We start from the raw sequence: 18770 nt of genomic DNA, 5'->3' as shown, positions 1-18770 counted from the left end.
CGAGTACATCCATACGGTACCAAACCACACCAAAACGGTGCAATACCGTACGAGTACATCCATATGGTACTAAACCACACCAAAACGGTACAATACCGTACGAGCGCTTCGTTACGCTACCAAACCACACCAAAACAGTATAATACCGTACAAGTACATCCATACGGTACCAAACCTCACCAAAACGGTGCAATACCGTACGAGTACATCCATACGGTACCAAACCACACCAAAACGGTACAATACCGTACGAGTACTTCGTTACGGTACCAAACCACACAAAAATGGTACAATACCGTACGAGTACATCCATACGGCACCAAACCACACCAAAATGGTGCAATACCGTACGAGTACATCGATACGGTACGAAACCTCACCAAAACGGTGCAATACCGTACAAGTACAACCATACGGTACCAAACCACACCAAAATGGTGCAATACCGTACGAGTATATCCATACGGTAACAAACCTCACCAAAACGGTACAATACCGTACGAGTACATCCATACGGTACCAAACCACACCAAAACGGTGCAATACCGTACGAGTACATCCGTACGGTACCAAACCACACCAAAACGGTGCAATACCGTACGAGTACATCCATCTGGTACCAAATCACACCAAAACGGTACAATACCGTACCAGTACAGCCATACGGTACCAAACCACACGAAAACGGTGCAATACCGTACGACTACATCCATACGGTACGAAACCTAACCAAAACGGTGCAATACCGTACGAGTACATCCATACGGTACCAAACCACACCAAAACGGTACAATACCGTACGAGTACATCCATACGGTACCAAACCACACCAAAACGGTGCAATACCTTACGAGTACATCCATACGGTACCAAACCACACCAAAACGGTGCAATACCGTACGAGTACATCTATACGGTACCAAACCACACCAAAACGGTACAATACCGTACGAGCGCTTCGTTACGGTACCAAACCACACCAAAACAGTATAATACCGTACAAGTACATCCATACGGTACCAAACCTCACCAAAACGGTGCAATACCGTACGAGTACATCCATACGGTACCAAACCACACCAAAACGGTACAATACCGTATGAGTACTTCGTTACGGTACCAAACCACACAAAAACGGTACAATACCGTACGAGTACATCCATACGGCACCAAACCACACCAAAATGGTGCAATACCGTACGAGTACATCCATACGGTACGAACCCTCACCAAAACGGTGCAATACCGTACAAGTACAACCATACGGTACCAAACCACACCAAAATTGTGCAATACCGTACGAGTATATCCATACGGTAACGAACCTCACCAAAACGGTACAATACCGTACGAGTACTTCCGTACGGTACCAAACACACCAAAACGGTGCAATACCGTACCAGTACAGCCGTACGGTACCAAACCACACCAAAACAGTGGAATACCGTACGAGTACATCCATACGGTATGAAACCTCACCAAAACGGTGCAATACCGTACGAGTACATCCATACGGTACCAAACCACACCAAAACGGTGCAATACCGTACGAGTACATCCATACGGTACCAAACCACACCAAAACGGTACAATACCTTACGACTACTTCGTTACGGTACCAAACCACAGCAAAATGGTACAATACCGTCCGAGTACATCCATACGGTACGAAACAACACCAAAACGGAACAATACCGTACGAGTACATCCATACTGTGCCAAACCACACCAAAACGGTGCAATATCGTACAAGTACATCCATAGGTACCAAACCACACCAAAACGATACAATACCGTAGGAGGACTTCGTTACGGTACCAAAACACACCAAAACGGTACAATACCGTACGAGTACATCCATACGGTACAAAACCACACCAAAACGGTGCAATAGCGTACGAGTACATCCATACGGTACCAAACCACACCAAAACGGTGCAATACTGTACGAGTACATCCATATGTTACCAAACCACACCAAAACGGTACAATACCGTACGAGCGCTTCGTTACGGTACCAAACCACACCAAAACAGTATAATACCGTACAAGTACATCCATACGGTACCAAACCTTACCAAAACGGTGCAATACCGTACGAGTACATCCATACGGTACCAAACCACACCAAAACGGTACAATACCGTATGAGTACTTCGTTACGGTACCAAACCACACAAAAACGGTACAATACCGTACGAGTACATCCATACGGCACCAAACCACACCAAAATGGTGCAATACCGTACGAGTACATCCATACGGTACAAAACCTTACCAAAACGGTGCAATACCGTACAAGTACAACCATACGGTACCAAACCACACCAAAATGGTGCAATACTGTACGAGTATATCCATATGGTAACGAACCTCACCAAAACGGTACAATACCGTACGAGTACATCCATACGGTACCAAACACACCAAAACGGTGCAATACCGTACGAGTACATCCGTACGGTACCAAACCACACCAAAACGGTGCAATACCGTACCAGTACAGCCATACGGTACCAAACCACACCAAAACGGTGCAATACCGTACGAGAACATCCATACGGTATGAAACCTCACCAAAACGGTGCAATACCGTACGAGTACATCCATACGGTACCAAACCACACCAAAACGGTGCAATACCGTACGAGTACATCCATACGGTACCAAACCATACAAAAACGGTACAATACCTTACGAGTACTTCGTTACGGTACCAAACCACAACAAAATGGTACAATACCGTACGAGTACATCCATACGGTACCAAACAACACCAAAACGGAACAATACCGTACGAGTACATCCATACTGTGCCAAACCACACCAAAACGGTGCAATATCGTACAAGTACATCCATACGGTACAAAACCACACCAAAACGGTGCAATAGCGTACGAATACATGCATACGGTACCAAAGCACACCAAAACGGTGCAATACCGTACGAGTACATCCATATGGTACCAAACCACACCAAAACGGTACAATACCGTACGAGCGCTTCGTTACGGTACCAAACCGCACAAAAACAGTATAATACCGTACGAGTACATCCATACGGTACCAAACCTCACCAAAACGGTACAATACCGTACGAGTACTTCGTTACGATACCAAACCACACAAAAACGGTACAATACCGTACGAGTACATCCATACGGCACCAAACCACACCAAAATGGTGCAATACCGTACGAGTATATCCATACGGTAACAAACCTCACCAAAACGGTACAATACCGTACGAGTACATCCATACCGTACCAAACCACACCAAAACGGTGCAATACCGTACGAGTACATCCATACGGTACCAAACCACACCAAAACGGTACAATACCTTACGAGTACTTCGTTACGGTAACAAACCACACCAAAACGGTGCAACACCGTACGAGTACATCCATACGGTACCAAACCACACCAAAACGGTGCAATACCGTATGAGTACATCCATACGGTACTAAACCACACAAAAACGGTGCAATACCGTACGAGTACATCCATACGGTACCAAACCACACCAAAACGGTACAATACCGTACGAGTACTTCGCTACGGTACCAAACCACACCAAAACTGTGCAATACCGTACGAGTACATCCATACGATACGAAACCTGACCAAAACGGTGCAATACCGTACGAGTAGATCCATACGGTACGAAACCACACCCAAACGGTACAACACCGTACGAGTACATCCATACGGTACCAAACCTCACCAAAACGGTGCAATACCGTACGAGTACATCCATACGGTACGAAACCTCCCCAAAATGGTGCAATACCGGACGAGTACATCCATACGGTACCAAACCACACCAAAATGGTGCAATACCGTACGAGTACATCCATATGGTACCAAACCACACCAAAACGGTACAATACCGTACGAGTACATCCATACGGCACCAAACCACACCAAAATGGTGCAATACCGTACGAGTACATCCATACGGTACGAAACCTCACAAAAATGGTGCAATACCGTACGACTACAACCATACGGTACCAAACCACACCAAAACGGTGCAATACCGTACGAGAACATCCATACGGTAACAAACCTCACCAAAACGGTACAATACCGTACGAGTACATCCATACGGTACCAAACCACACCAAAACGGTGCAATACCGTACGAGTACATCCATACGGTACCAAACCACACCAAAACGGTACAATACCTTACGAGTACTTCGTTATGGTACCAAACCACACCAAAACGGTGCAATACCGTACGAGTACATCCATACGGTACCAAACCACACCAAAACGGTGCAATACCATACGAGTACATCCATACGGTACCAAACCACACCAAAACGGTGAAATACCGTACGAGTACATCCTTACGGTACCAAACCACACCAAAACGGTACAATACTATACGACTACTTCGCTACGGTACCAAACCACACAAAAACGGTGCAATACCGTACGAGTACATCCATACGGTACCAAACCACACCAAAACGGTACAATACCTTACGAGTACTTCGTTATGGTACCAAACCACACCAAAACGGTGCAATACCGTACGAGTACATTCATACGGTACCAAACCACACCAAAACGGTGCAATACCGTACGAGTAAATCCATACGGTACCAAACCACACCAAAACGGTGAAATACCGTACGAGTACATCCATACGGTACCAAACCACACCAAAACGGTACAATACTGTACGACTACTTCGCTACGGTACCAAACCACACCAAAACGGTGCAATACCGTACGAGTACATCCATACGGTACCAAACCACACCAAAACGGTACAATACCTTACGAGTACTTCGTCATGGCACCAAACCACACCAAAACGGTTCAATACCGTACGAGTACATCCATACGGTACCAAACCTCACCAAAACGGTGCAATACCGTACGAGTACATCCATACGGTACGAAACCTCCCCAAAACGGTGCAATACCGGACGAGTACATCCATACGGTACCAAACCACACCAAAACGGTGCAATACCGTACGAGTACATCAATAGGGTACCAAACCACACCAAAACGGTACAATACCGTACGAGTACATCAATACGGCACAAAACCACACCAAAATGGTGCAATACCGTACGAGTACATCCATACGGTACGAAACCTCACTAAAACGGTGCAATACCGTACGACTACAACCATACGGTACCAAACCACACCAAAACGGTGCAATACCGTACGAGAACATCCATACGGTAACAAACCTCACCAAAACGGTACAATACCGTACGAGTACATCCATATGGTACCAAACCACACCAAAACGGTGCAATACCGTACGAGTACATCCATACGGTACCAAACCACACCAAAACGGTACAATACCTTACGAGTACTTCGTTATGGTACCAAACCACACCAAAACGGTGCAATACCGTACGAGTACATCCATACGGTACCAAACCACACCAAAACGGTGCAATACCGTACGAGTACATCCATACGGTACCAAACCACACCAAAACGGTGAAATACCGTACGAGTACATCCTTACGGTACCAAACCACACCAAAACGGTACAATACTATACGACTACTTCGCTACGGTACCAAACCACACCAAAACGGTGCAATACCGTACGAGTACATCCATACGGTACCAAACCACACCAAAACGGTACAATACCTTACGAGTACTTCGTTATGGTACCAAACCACACCAAAACGGTGCAATACCGTACGAGTACATTCATACGGTACCAAACCACACCAAAACGGTGCAATACCGTACGAGTAAATCCATACGGTACCAAACCACACCAAAACGGTGAAATACCGTACGAGTACATCCATACGGTACCAAACCACACCAAAACGGTACAATACTGTACGACTACTTCGCTACGGTACCAAACCACACCAAAACGGTGCAATACCGTACGAGTACATCCATACGGTACCAAACCACACCAAAACGGTACAATACCTTACGAGTACTTCGTCATGGCACCAAACCAAACCAAAACGGTTCAATACCGTACGAGTACATCCATACGGTACCAAACCTCACCAAAACGGTGCAATACCGTACGAGTACATCCATACGGTACGAAACCTCCCCAAAATGGTGCAATACCGGACGAGTACATCCATACGGTACCAAACCACACCAAAAGGGTGCAATACCGTACGAGTACATCCATATGGTACCAAACCACACCAAAACGGTACAATACCGTACGAGTACATCCATACGGCACCAAACCACACCAAAATGGTGCAATACCGTACGAGTACATCCATACGGTACGAAACCTCACAAAAATGGTGCAATACCGTACGACTACAACCATACGGTACCAAACCACACCAAAACGGTGCAATACCGTACGAGAACATCCATACGGTAACAAACCTCACCAAAACGGTACAATACCGTACGAGTACATCCATACGGTACCAAACCACACCAAAACGGTGCAATACCGTACGAGTACATCCATACGGTACCAAACCACACCAAAACGGTACAATACCTTACGAGTACTTCGTTATGGTACCAAACCACACCAAAACGGTGCAATACCGTACGAGTACATCCATACGGTACCAAACCACACCAAAACGGTGCAATACCGTACGAGTACATCCATACGGTACCAAACCACACCAAAACGGTGAAATACCGTACGAGTACATCCTTACGGTACCAAACCACACCAAAACGGTACAATACTATACGACTACTTCGCTACGGTACCAAACCACACAAAAACGGTGCAATACCGTACGAGTACATCCATACGGTACCAAACCACACCAAAACGGTACAATACCTTACGAGTACTTCGTTATGGTACCAAACCACACCAAAACGGTGCAATACCGTACGAGTACATTCATACGGTACCAAACCACACCAAAACGGTGCAATACCGTACGAGTAAATCCATACGGTACCAAACCACACCAAAACGGTGAAATACCGTACGAGTACATCCATACGGTACCAAACCACACCAAAACGGTACAATACTGTACGACTACTTCGCTACGGTACCAAACCACACCAAAACGGTGCAATACCGTACGAGTACATCCATACGGTACCAAACCACACCAAAACGGTACAATACCTTACGAGTACTTCGTCATGGCACCAAACCACACCAAAACGGTTCAATACCGTACGAGTACATCCATACGGTACCAAACCTCACCAAAACGGTGCAATACCGTACGAGTACATCCATACGACACGAAACCTCCCCAAAACGGTGCAATACCGGACGAGTACATCCATACGGTACCAAACTACACCAAAAAGGTGCAATACCGTACGAGTACATCAATAGGGTACCAAACCACACCAAAACGGTACAATACCGTACGAGTACATCAATACGGCACCAAACCACACCAAAATGGTGCAATACCGTACGAGTACATCCATACGGTACGAAACCTCACTAAAACGGTGCAATACCGTACGACTACAACCATACGGTACCAAACCACACCAAAACGGTGCAATACCGTACGAGAACATCCATACGGTAACAAACCTCACCAAAACGGTACAATACCGTACGAGTACATCCATACGGTACCAAACCACACCAAAACGGTGCAATACCGTACGAGTACATCCATACGGTACCAAACCACACCAAAACGGTACAATACCTTACGAGTACTTCGTTATGGTACCAAACCACACCAAAACGGTGCAATACCGTACGAGTACATCCATACGGTACCAAACCACACCAAAACGGTGCAATACCGTACGAGTACATCCATACGGTACCAAACCACACAAAAACGGTGAAATACCGTACGAGTACATCCTTACGGTACCAAACCACACCAAAACGGTACAATACTATACGACTACTTCGCTACGGTACCAAACCACACCAAAACGGTGCAATACCGTACGAGTACATCCATACGGTACCAAACCACACCAAAACGGTACAATACCTTACGAGTACTTCGTTATGGTACCAAACCACACCAAAACGGTGCAATACCGTACGAGTACATTCATACGGTACCAAACCACACCAAAACGGTGCAATACCGTACGAGTAAATCCATACGGTACCAAACCACACCAAAACGGTGAAATACCGTACGAGTACATCCATACGGTACCAAACCACACCAAAACGGTACAATACTGTACGACTACTTCGCTACGGTACCAAACCACACCAAAACGGTGCAATACCGTACGAGTACATCCATACGGTACCAAACCACACCAAAACGGTACAATACCTTACGAGTACTTCGTCATGGCACCAAACCACACCAAAACGGTTCAATACCGTACGAGTACATCCATACGGTACCAAACCTCACCAAAACGGTGCAATACCGTACGAGTACATCCATACGGTACGAAACCTCCCCAAAACGGTGCAATACCGGACGAGTACATCCATATGGTACCAAACCACACCAAAACGGTGCAATACCGTACGAGTACATCAATAGGGTATCAAACCACACCAAAACGGTACAATACCGTACGAGTACATCCATACGGCACCAAACCACACCAAAATGGTGCAATACCGTACGAGTACATCCATACGGTACGAAACCTCACTAAAACGGTGCAATACCGTACGACTACAACCATACGGTACCAAACCACACCAAAACGGTGCAATACCGTACGAGAACATCCATACGGTAACAAACCTCACCAAAACGGTACAATACCGTACGAGTACATCCATACGGTACCAAACCACACCAAAACGGTGCAATACCGTACGAGTACATCCATACGGTACCAAACCACACCAAAACGGTACAATACCTTACGAGTACTTCGTTATGGCACCAAACCACACCAAAACGGTGCAATACCGTACGAGTACATCCATACGGTACCAAACCACACCAAAACGGTGCAATACCGTACGAGTACATCCATACGGTACCAAACAACACCAAAACGGTGAAGTACCGTACGAGTACATCCATACGGTACCAAACCACACCAAAACGGTACAATACTGTACGACTACTTCGCTACGGTACCAAACCACACCAAAACGGTGCAATACCGTACGAGTACATCCATACGGTACCAAACCACACCAAAACGGTACAATACCTTACGAGTACTTCGTTATGGTACCAAACCACACCAAAACGGTGCAATACCGTACGAGTACATCCATACGGTACCAAACCACACCAAAACGGTGAAATACCGTACGAGTACATCCATACGGTACCAAACCACACCAAAATGGTACAATACTGTACGACTACTTCGCTACGGTACCAAACCACACCAAAACGGTGCAATACCGTACGAGTACATCCATACGGTACCAAACCACACCAAAACGGTATAATACCTTACGAGTACTTCGTCATGGTACCAAACCACACCAAAACGGTGCAATACCGTACGAGTACATCCATACGGTACCAAACCTCACCAAAACGGTGCAATACCGTACGAGTACATCCATACGGTACGAAACCTCCCCAAAACGGTGCAATACCGGACGAGTACATCCATATGGTACCAAACCACACCAAAACGGTGCAATACCGTACGAGTACATCCATATGGTACCAAACCACACCAAAACGGTACAATACCGTACGAGTACATCCATACGGCACCAAACCACACCAAAATGGTGCAATACCGTACGAGTACATCCATACGGTACGAAACCTCACTAAAACGGTGCAATACCGTACGACTACAACCATACGGTACCAAACCACACCAAAACGGTGCAATACCGTACGAGAACATTCATACGGTAACAAACCTCACCAAAATGGTACAATACCGTACGAGTACATCCATACGGTACCAAACCACACCAAAACGGTGCAATACCGTACGAGTACATCCATACGGTACCAAACCACACCAAAACGGTACAATACCTTACGAGTACTTCGTTATGGTACCAAACCACACCAAAACAGTACAATACCGTACGAGAACATCCATACGGTACCAAACCACACCAAAACGGTGCAATACCGTACGAGTACATCCATACGGTACCAAACCACACCAAAACGGTACAATACCTTACGAGTACTTCGTTATGGTACCAAACCACACCAAAACGGTGCAATACCGTACGAGTACATCCATACGGTACCAAACCACACCAAAACAGTGCAATACCGTACGAGTACATCCATACGGTACCAAACCACACCAAAACGGTGAAATACCGTACGAGTACATCCATACGGTACCAAACCACACCAAAACGGTACAATACTGTACGACTACTTCGCTACGGTACCAAACCACACCAAAACGGTGCAATACCGTACGAGTACATCCATACGGTACCAAACCACACCAAAACGGTACAATACCTTACGAGTACTTCGTCATGGTACCAAACCACACCAAAACGGTGCAATACCGTACGAGTACATCCATACGGTAACATACCTCACCAAAACGGTACAATACCGTACGAGTACTTCGCTAAGGTACCAAACCACACCAAAACGGTGCAATACCGTACGAGTACATCCATACGGTAAGAAACCTCACCAAAACGGTGGCATACCGTACGAGTACATCCATACGGTACCAAACCACACCAAAACGGTGCAATACCGTACGAGTACATCAATAGGGTACCAAACCACACCAAAACGGTACAATACCGTACGAGTACATCCATACGGCACCAAACCACACCAAAATGGTGCAATACCGTACGAGTACATCCATACGGTACGAAACCTCACTAAAACGGTGCAATACCGTACGACTACAACCATACGGTACCAAACCACACCAAAACGGTGCAATACCGTACGAGAACATCCATACGGTAACAAACCTCACCAAAACGGTACAATACCGTACGAGTACATCCATACGGTACCAAACCACACCAAAACGGTGCAATACCGTACGAGTACATCCATACGGTACCAAACCACAGCAAAACGGTACAATACCTTACGAGTACTTCGTTATGGTACCAAACCACACCAAAACGGTGCAATACCGTACGAGTACATCCATACGGTACCAAACCACACCAAAACGGTACAATACCTTACGAGTACTTCGTTATGGTACCAAACCACACCAAAACGGTGCAATACCGTACGAGTACATCCATACGGTACCAAACCACACCAAAACGGTGAAATACCGTACGAGTACATCCATACGGTACCAAACCACACCAAAATGGTACAATACTGTACGACTACTTCGCTACGGTACCAAACCACACCAAAACGGTGCAATACCGTACGAGTACATCCATACGGTACCAAACCACACCAAAACGGTACAATACCTTACGAGTACTTCGTCATGGTACCAAACCACACCAAAACGGTGCAATACCGTACGAGTACATCCATACGGTACCAAACCTCACCAAAACGGTGCAATACCGTACGAGTACATCCATACGGTACGAAACCTCCCCAAAATGGTGCAATACCGGACGAGTACATCCATATGGTACCAAACCACACCAAAACGGTGCAATACCGTACGAGTACATCCATATGGTACCAAACCACACCAAAACGGTACAATACCGTACGAGTACATCCATACGGCACCAAACCACACCAAAATGGTGCAATACCGTACGAGTACATCCATACGGTACGAAACCTCACTAAAACGGTGCAATACCGTACGACTACAACCATACGGTACCAAACCACACCAAAACGGTGCAATACCGTACGAGAACATTCATACGGTAACAAACCTCACCAAAACGGTACAATACCGTACGAGTACATCCATACGGTACCAAACCACACCAAAACGGTGCAATACCGTACGAGTACATCCATACGGTACCAAACCACACCAAAACGGTACAATACCTTACGAGTACTTCGTTATGGTACCAAACCACACCAAAACGGTGCAATACCGTACGAGTACATCCATACGGTACCAAACCACACCAAAACAGTGCAATACCGTACGAGTACATCCATACGGTACCAAACCACACCAAAACGGTGAAATACCGTACGAGTACATCCATACGGTACCAAACCACACCAAAACGGTACAATACTGTACGACTACTTCGCTACGGTACCAAACCACACCAAAACGGTGCAATACCGTACGAGTACATCCATACGGTACCAAACCACACCAAAACGGTACAATACCTTACGAGTACTTCGTCATGGTACCAAACCACACCAAAACGGTGCAATACCGTACGAGTACATCCATGCGGTACCAAACCACACCAAAACGGTACAATACCTTACGAGTACTTTGTTACGGTACCAAACCACAGCAAAATGGTACAATACCGTACGAGTACATCCATACGGTACCAAACAACCCCAAAACAGAACAATACCGTACGAGTACATCCATACTGTGCCAAACCACACCAAAACGGTGCAATATCGTACGAGTACATCCATACGGTACCAAACCACACCAAAACGGTACAATACCGTAGGAGTACTTCGTTACGGTACCAAAACACACCAAAACGGTACAATACCGTACGAGCACATCCATACGGTGCAAAGCCACACCAAAACGGTGCAATAGCGTACGAGTACATCCATACGGTACCAAACCACACCAAAACGGTGCAATACCGTACGAGTACATCCATTTGGTACCAAACCACACCAAAACGGTACAATACCGTACGAGCGCTTCGTTACGGTACCAAACCACACCAAAACAGTACAATACCGTACGAGTACATCCATACGGTACAAAACCACACCAAAACGGTACAATACCGTAGGAGTACTTCGTTACGGTACCAAAACAGACCAAAACGGTACAATACCGTACGAGCACATCCATACGGTGCAAAGCCACACCAAAACGGTGCAATAGCGTACGAGTACATCCATACGGTACCAAACCACACCAAAACGGTGCAATACCGTACGAGTACATCCATTTGGTACCAAACCACACCAAAACGGTACAATACCGTACGAGCGCTTCGTTACGGTACCAAACCACACCAAAACAGTACAATACCGTACGAGTACATCCATACGGTACCAAACCTCACCAAAACGGTGCAATACCGTACGAGTACATCCATACGGTACCAAACCACACCAAAGCGGTGCAATACCGTACGAGTACATCCAGACGGTACCAAACCACACCAAAACGGTACAATACCGTACGAGTACATCCATACGGTACCAAACCACACCAAAACGGTGTAATACCGTACGAGTACATCTGTACGGTACCAAACCACACCAAAACGGTACAATACCTTACGAGTACTTCGTCATGGTACCAAACCACACCAAAACGGTGCAATACCGTACGAGTACATCCATACGGTATTAAACCTCACCAAAACGGTACAAAACCGTACGAGTACATCCATACGGTACCAAACCACACCAAAACGGTGCAATACCGTACGAGTACATCCATACGGTACCAAACCACACCAAAACGGTACAATACCTTACGAGTACTTCGTTATGGTACCAAACCACACCAAAACGGTGCAATACCGTACGAGTACATCCATACGGTACCAAACCACACCAAAACGGTGCAATACCGTACGAGTACATCCATACGGTACCAAACCACACTAAAATGGTTAAATACCGTACGAGTACATCCATACTTTACAAAACCACACCAAAACGGTACAATACCGTACGACTACTTCGCTACGGTACTAAACCACACCAAAACGGTGCAATACCGTACGAGTACATCCATACGGTACCAAACCACACCAAAACGGTACAATACCTTACGAGTACTTCGTCATGGTACCAAACCACACCAAAACGGTGCAATACCGTACGAGTACATCCAGACGGTACCAAACCACACCAAAACGGTGCAATACCGTACGAGTACATCCATACGGTACGAAACCTCACAAAAACGGTGCAATACCGTACGAGTACATCCATACGGTACCAAACCACACCACAACGGTACAATACCTTACGAGTACTTCGTTATGGTACCAAACCACACCAAAACTGTGCAATACCGTACGAGTACATCCATACGGTACCAAACCACACCAAAACGGTGCAATACCGTACGAGTACATCCATACGGTACCAAACCACACCAAAATGGTACAATACCTTACGAGTACTTCGTTACGGTACCAAACCACACCAAAACGGTACAATACCGTACGACTACTTCGCTACGGTACCAAACCACACCAAAACGGTGTAATACCGTACGAGTACATCCGTACGGTACCAAACCACACCAAAACGGTGCAATACCGTACGAGTACATCCATACGGTACCAAACCACACCAAAACGGTACAATACCTTACGAGTACTTCGTTATGGTACCAAACCACACCAAAACGGTGCAATACCGTACGAGTACATCCATACGGTACGAAACCTCACCAAAACGGTGCAATACCGTACGATTACATCCATACGGTACCAAACCACACCAAAACGGTACAATACCTTACGAGTACTTCGTTATGGTACCAAACCACACCAAAACGGTGCAATACCGTACGAGTACATCCATACGGTAACAAACCACACCAACACGGTGAAATACCGTACGAGTACATCCATACGGTACCAAACCACACCAAAACGGTACAATACCGTACGACTACTTCGCTACGGTACCAAACCACACCAAAATGGTGCAATACCGTACGAGTACATCCATATGGTACCAAACCACACCAAAACGGTACAATACCGTACGAGCGCTTCGTTACGATACCGAACCACACCAAAATAGTACAATACCGTACGAGTACATCCATACGGTACCAAACCTCACCAAAACGGTACAATACCTTTCGAGTACTTCGTTACGGTACCAAACCCCACCAAAACGGTGCAATACCGTACGAGTACATCCATACGGTACCAAACCACACCAAAACGGTGCAATACCGTACGAGTACATCCATACGGTACCAAACCACACCAAAACGGTACAATAACTTACGAGTACTTCGTTACGGTACCAAACCACACCAAAACGGTGCAATACCGTACGAGTACTTTCATACGGTACCAAACCTCACCAAAACGGTGCAATAACGTACAAGTACATCCATACGGTACATAACCACACCAAAACGGTGCAATACCGTACGTGTACATCCATACGGTACCGAACCACACCAAAACGGTACAATACCGTACGAGTACTTCGTTACGGTACCAAACCACACCAAAACGGTGCAATACCGTACGAGTACATCCATACGGTACCAAACCACACCAAAACGGTACAATACCCTTCGAGTACTTCGTTACGGTACCAAACCACACAAAAACGGTGCAATACCGTAAGAGTACATCCATACGGTACCAAACCACAACAAAACGGTGCAATACCGTACGAGTACATCCATACGGTACCAAACCACCCCAAAACGGTGAAATACAATACGAGTACATCCATACGGTACCAAACCACACCAAAACGGTACAATACCGTACAACTACTTCGCTACGGTACCAAACCACACCAAAACGGTGCAATACCGTATGAGTACATCCATACTGTACCAAACCACACCAAAACGGTACAATACCTTACGAGTACTTCGTCATGGTACCAAACCACACCAAAACGGTGCAATACCGTACGAGTACATCCATACGGTGCCAAACCACACCAAAACGGTACAATACCGTACGAGTACATCCATACGGTACCAAACCACACCAAAACGGTGCAATGCCGTACGAGTACATCCATACGGTACCAAACCACACCAAAACGGTACAATACCGTACGAGTACATCCATACGGTAACAAACCACACCAACACGGTGAAATACCGTACGAGTACATCCATACGGTACCAAACCACACCAAAACGGTACAATACCGTCTGACTACTTCGCTACGGTACCAAACCACACCAAAATGGTGCAATACCGTACGAGTACATCCATATGGTACCAAACCACACCAAAACGGTACAATACCGTACGAGCGCTTCGTTACGATACCGAACCACACCAAAATAGTACAATACCGTACGAGTACATCCATACGGTACCAAACCTCACCAAAACGGTACAATACCTTTCGAGTACTTCGTTACGGTACCAAACCCCACCAAAACGGTGCAATACCGTACGAGTACATCCATACAGTACCAAACCACACCAAAACGGTGCAATACCGTACGAGTACATCCATACGGTACCAAACCACACCAAAACGGTACAATAACTTACGAGTACTTCGTTACGGTACCAAACCACACCAAAACGGTGCAATACCGTACGAGTACTTTCATACGGTACCAAACCTCACCAAAACGGTGCAATAACGTACAAGTACATCCATACGGTACATAACCACACCAAAACGGTGCAATACCGTACGTGTACATCCATACGGTACCGAACCACACCAAAACGGTACAATACCGTACGAGTACTTCGTTACGGTACCAAACCACACCAAAACGGTGCAATACCGTACGAGTACATCCATACGGTACCAAACCACACGAAAACGGTACAATACCCTTCGAGTACTTCGTTACGGTACCAAACCACACAAAAACGGTGCAATACCGTAAGAGTACATCCATACGGTACCAAACCACAACAAAACGGTGCAATACCGTACGAGTACATCCATACGGTACCAAACCACCCCAAAACGGTGAAATACAATACGAGTACATCCATACGGTACCAAACCACACCAAAACGGTACAATACCGTACAACTACTTCGCTACGGTACCAAACCACACCAAAACGGTGCAATACCGTATGAGTACATCCATACTGTACCAAACCACACCAAAACGGTACAATACCTTACGAGTACTTCGTCATGGTACCAAACCACACCAAAACGGTGCAATACCGTACGAGTACATCCATACGGTGCCAAACCACACCAAAACGGTACAATACCGTACGAGTACATCCATACGGTACCAAACCACACCAAAACGGTGCAATGCCGTACGAGTACATCCATACGGTACCAAACCACACCAAAACGGTACAATACCGTACGAGTACATCCATACGGTAACAAACCACACCAACACGGTGAAATACCGTACGAGTACATCCATACGGTACCAAACCACACCAAAACGGTACAATACCGTACGACTACTTCGCTACGGTACCAAACCACACCAAAACGGTGCAATACCGTACGAGTACATCCATATGGTACCAAACCACACCAAAACGGTACAATACCGTACGAGCGCTTCGTTACGATACCGAACCACACCAAAACAGTACAATACCGTACGAGTACATCCATACGGTACCAAACCTCACCAAAACGGTACAATACCTTTCGAGTACTTCGTTACGGTACCAAACCCCACCAAAACGGTGCAATACCATACGAGTACATCCATACGGTACCAAACCACACCAAAACGGTGCAATACCGTACGAGTACATCCATACGGTACCAAACCACACCAAAACGGTACAATAACTTACGAGTACTTCGTTACGGTACCAAACCACACCAAAACGGTGCAATACCGTACGAGTACTTCCATACGGTACCAAACCTCACCAAAACGGTGCAATAACGTACAAGTACATCCATACGGTACAAAACCACACCAAAACGGTGCAATACCGTACGTGTACATCCATACGGTACCGAACCACACCAAAATGGTACAATACCGTACGAGTACTTCGTTACGGTACCAAACCACACCAAAACGGTGCAATACCGTACGAGTACATCCATACGGTACCAAACCACATAAAAACGGTACAATACCGTACGGGTGCTTCGTTACGCTACCAAATCACACCAAAACGGTACAAAACTATACGAGTACATCCATACGGTAACAAACCTCGCCAAAACGGTGCAATACCGTTCGCGTACATCCATACGGTACCAAACCACACCAAAACGGTACAATACCTTAGGAGTACTTCGTTACGGTACCAAACCACACAAAAACGGTGCAATACCGTACGAGTACATCCATACTGTGCCAAACCACACCAAAACGGTGCAATACCGTACGTGTACATCCATACGGTACCGAACCACACCAAAACGGTACAATACCGTACGAGTACTTCGTTACGGTACCAAACCACACCAAAACGGTGCAATACCGTACGAGTACATCCATACGGTGCCAAACCACACCAAAACGGTACAATACCGTACGAGTACATCCATACGGTACCAAACCACACCAAAACGATGCAATGCCGTACGAGTACATCCATACGGTGCCAAACCACACCAAAACGGTACAATACCGTACGAGTACATCCATACGGTCCCAACCCACACCAAAACGGTGCAATACCGTACGAGTACATCCATACGGTACCAAACCACACCAAAACGGTACAATAACTTACGAGTACTTCGTTACGGTACCAAACCACACTAAAACGGTGCAATACCGTACGAGTACTTCCATACGGTACCAAACCTCACCAAAACGGTGCAATAACGTACAAGTACATCCATACGGTACAAAACCACACCAAAACGGTGCAATACCGTACGAGTACATCCATACGGTACCGAACCACACCAAAACGGTACAATACCGTACGAGTACTTCGTTACGGTACCAAACCACACCAAAACGGTGCAATACCGTACGAGTACATCCATACGGTACCCAACCACACAAAAACGGTACAATACCGTACGAGTGCTTCGTTACGGTACCAAATCACACCAAAACGGTACAAAACTATACGAGTACATCCATACGGTAACAAACCACACCAAAACGGTGAAATACCGTACGAGTACATCCATACGGTACCAA

This window comes from Rhododendron vialii, chromosome 9a (genome assembly GCF_030253575.1).
Source record: "Rhododendron vialii isolate Sample 1 chromosome 9a, ASM3025357v1".
Lineage (NCBI taxonomy): Eukaryota > Viridiplantae > Streptophyta > Magnoliopsida > Ericales > Ericaceae > Rhododendron > Rhododendron vialii.
This window is presented reverse-complemented; position numbering follows the sequence as displayed.